The sequence below is a fragment of the Leucoraja erinacea genome, unplaced genomic scaffold (assembly GCF_028641065.1).
Source record: "Leucoraja erinacea ecotype New England unplaced genomic scaffold, Leri_hhj_1 Leri_110S, whole genome shotgun sequence".
NCBI classification, from domain to species: domain Eukaryota; kingdom Metazoa; phylum Chordata; class Chondrichthyes; order Rajiformes; family Rajidae; genus Leucoraja; species Leucoraja erinaceus.
The window spans coordinates 248440-252698 of NW_026575352.1; positions in this window are offsets into that span (position 1 = coordinate 248440).

Below are 4259 nucleotides of genomic sequence, written 5' to 3' on the forward strand. Positions count from 1 at the left end.
TTTGCGCCTCCTCATTAGGGGGGGGGGGGGGGGGGGGGGGGGGGCGGGGCGGGCGGGAGGGGAGGCGGGGGGCAGGGGGGGGGGGCAGAGGCAGCGGCGGCTGGGACAGCGGCAGCGGCGACCAGAACTCGGAGCTGGGGCGGCGGCCTGGCCCGCGCTGTTTTTATACTCACAGCTCCAGGTAACCCCGCCTCGCTCCAACGGCTCCCCGGGCCTCTTAATTTTATTTTAAAAATGTATTCAACAATTTTTTTGCGCCCCTAAATATTTAGCGCCCGAGGCAACCGCCCCACTGGCCCCACCACGCTACGCCACTGTGTAGGCCGCAGGCTGGCGGTCGAAGATTTAAAGTTCCCGCCGCAGCCAGAAGCACCGCAGACCACAGGGCCGGCGGTCGAAGCTGCCCTCCAGGGGTGATGGTAAGTCCGGGTCCGCGGTAGAAGTTGGCCAGCGGTGGAAGCTCCTTCTTCTCCCGGGTCCCCCACGAGGGATCCCGGGCTGTGGAAGCCACGCCAGCTGGAGCTCTGCAGACCGCGGGCCAGTGAAACGGAGCGCTCCCCTCCGGCTAGCCCCAGCTAGGGCTCGCCCGATCCACGCTGAGAATCCGCGCTGCGCCCGCCGCTGCTAGCCCAGGCACGTCTCCGGTAAAGGCCGCCCGATTTTCCCGCTCCACCCCCCCCCCCCCCCCCCCCACCACCCCTGCACCGACGCGCAAAAAAACACAAAAAAACATACTATAAAACATACTAAAAAAACAAAAAAAGTTGGAAAAAACGGACACGCTGCTGACAGGGCGCCGGCTTGCAGGCTTCACGGCAGTCAGGTCACGACCCATGCCCGTACTGTTGCTAGGCTACTCCAAATGGAGTATACGCGATGAACTGCAGGTAGGCATTTACCATTGTTTCCAGCGTAGCGGGCCCATTAACCCGCTGAAATTGTCAATTTTTGCACTGCAAATAATGATGGAAATCGGGATAAGCGTGTGAGACATTTAGCCTACTTCAGAATTCCAAAAGTGAGGAGAAATGACGGTAGATAGAAACGAGAGCTGAAGAGACAACAACAGCCAGAGTGCTTGGCGAACATTGGCCGTTTGCTCACTGCATTTCATCAACAGTAAGGCATTATTTGCGTTTTTTCTTGATTCCTTTGGCATCTAAAAAATTTCAGAAGTGATAAATCTGGCTGTAATCGCCCATGGTTCTCGTGGGTTTTTACATACAAAATGAAAACGCATCTGAAGAAAAATTTACAGCCAGATTTATCACTTCTGAGAATTTTTAGATACCAAAAGGAACCAAGAAAAAACACAAATAATGCCTTACTTGATGAAATGCAGTGAGCAAACGCGATCATTCCCAATATTTTCAATGTTTACCAAGCACTTTAGCTGCTGTAGTCTCTTCAGTTCTCGCTTCTCTATACCTTCATTTCGCTTCACGTTTGGAATTCTAAAGTTGGGTACATGTCTCTCACACTTACCCCAACTCCCACAATTTTTTTCAGCGCAAGAAATCAACATTTTGGCGGTTTTTAACAGGTAGGAAAGTACGCGTTTCTAGCATTAATAACATATACCGGAAGTGACGGATGTCTTCCAGTTGGATTGAGTGGCTCCGTGCGTCGAGCCCTATGACCCAGTGACCTTTCGTGCAACCCCCCTATTCCATGCTTTAATTGTGCGGGGGAAGAACGAATTGCTGTACACATCTGTCTTTGTAGCTGGGATCACAAATTGCATCCGATGCCCTCATCTGCTCCTAATTGGTTTGGGTTTGGTGTAGGTCTTGTAATCTATGTCGAGCTGACCCATTTAACATGTTGAAAAAACAGGTCAAACGGTGAGCTTCACATCTGTCTTGGAGAGGGTTCCACCCCAGAGAATTCAGAAGTTTGGTGACACTCGCTTCTCTCTCATAGGTGTTAGTAACAAATCGAGCTGCCTGTCTTTGGACACGTTGGATGGAAGAAATGTTTTTATTTGTGTATGGGTCCCATGCTGCAACTGCGTAGTCCAAATGAGGTCTAACCAGGGTGAAGTATAGCTTCTCCTTCACAGAAGTTGAACAATGATGAAAGTTGCGCCTCAGAAAGTTTAGGACACCTGTTGCCTTCACCGTTGCATTATGTTTCTGACCATTCCAACGCAGATCATTCTGCAATTTGATGCCAAGATACTTGGTTTGTTTGGATTCTTCAAGGATGGCACCAAGTATATTGTAAGGTGTTGTAAGTATATTGTAAGACAAGGTGGTGGCAGCAACTCTGCTGCTGTTTGTGACTCCTTCGTCGACCCATCGGCACGTTCTTGGCACTCTGCACTTTACGAGGATGTTGCCAGGACTCGAGGGGTGGCGGCTGAGCGACAGGGAGAGGTTGAGCGGGGCCAGCGAGAGGAGAAGGCAGGCCGCCATTTTGTGCATCGACGACCTCAGGCAGAGGCAAGGGCTGTCGGGGAAAAGGTGCTGGTGATGAGTCTGCTTTTCTTCATCATCATCCCTTCATCAGCACGGTTTTTTTTGCATTCTACATTTTCTCTGCAGATATATTAACCACAGTTACATAGAAACATAAAAAATAGGTGCAGGAGTAGGCCATTCGGCCCTTCATGCCTGCACCGCTATTCGATATGATCATGGCTGATCATCCAACTCAGTATCCTGTACCTGCCTTCTCTCCATACCCCCTCATCCCTTTAGCCACAAGGGCCACATCTAACTCCCTCTTAAATATGGCCAATGAACTGTGGCCTCAACTACCTTCTGTGGCAGAGAATTCCACAGATTCACCACTCTCTGTGTAAAAAATGATTTTCTCATCTCGGTCCTAAAAGACTTCCCTCTTATCCTTAAACTGTGACCCCCAGTTCTGGACTTCCCCAACATCGGGAACAATCTAAGGGCCGAATGGCCTACTCCTGCACCTATTTTCTATGTTTCTAAAACATTTGTTTAAAAAGGAACTGCAGATGCTGGAAAATCGAAGGTAGACATAAATGCTGGAGAAACTCAGCCGGTGAGGCAGCATCTATGGAGCGAAGGAAATAGGCAACGTTTCAGGGCGAGACCCTTCTTCAGGACAATAAAACAGATGTTTTTTTGGCTAATAGCATTTTGTGGAAGTTACAAGGAACTGCAGATGAATAGAATAGAATAGAATAGTTTCTTTATTGTCATTGTAACATGAACCATGTACAACGAAATTTAAAAATGTCAGCCAGTCAGTGCACCATTCAAACATTTCTAAAAGCTAACGATACATACAAGGTAAAATATTAAAAGATAAACAACTAAATAAATATCACGAAAATAGCACGCATAAACACCCAACCCTCCATCCTTCTGTCGATTTCACAGTGTACCACAGTCCCTTAGTATGTATCGCCCCTGCGTTCCTTGGCGGCTACATTTAGTGCTTTTATAGCAGTGGGGTAAAAACTGTTTTTTAGTCTGTTCGTCCTTGTCCTTGTAGATCTGTACCGTCTGCCTGACGGCAACGGTTCAAACAGGGAGTGCTGGAATATTGAGGGAAGTGGTGAATCTCTGGAACTCTCTGCCACAGAGGGTAGTCGAGGCCAGTTCATTGGCTATATTTAAGAGGTAGTTAGATGTGGCCCTTGTGGCTAAGGGGATCAGAGGGTATGGAGAGAAGGCAGGTATGGGATACTGAGTTGGATGATCAGCCGTGATCATATTGAATGGCGGTGCAGACTCGAAGGGCCGAATGGCCTACACCTGCACCTAATTTCTATGTTTCTATGAAAACACTGGAGGTACTCAGCGGGTCAGTCAGCATCCCTAGAGGAAATGTGTGCAGGCGATCTTTTTCAGTCGGGACTCTACCCCAGTCGGGACACTTCTGCAGAGTGTTTTGAGAGCTTGTCCTGCATACCTTGGCTGACCCCACAGCAGTGACCATAAAAATGACCCCTTTGCATTCACTCATCACCTGATTAAGAAGTTATTTGTTGATAATTCGAAGGGAAGTGGGTTGCAGGTGTCAGTCAGGGACAATTGCTTTATGTTGATATATAGATCGTAAAATCAGGAGCAAAGTTCCCACAGCACAATGAGAACTACTGCACTTACAGTTAATTAAGGGAGGTGGCTGTAGAAAATGAGGGTCAGTTCACTCGTACCATAAATGCTCCTATTGGGACTGATTGTGTTACAGTTAAACAGGAATGAGTACAATGGCTGTGGATGGAAAATGTGTGTATTTATCTTTTCGGCTTTGGTGGAATTATCAGATGCCTG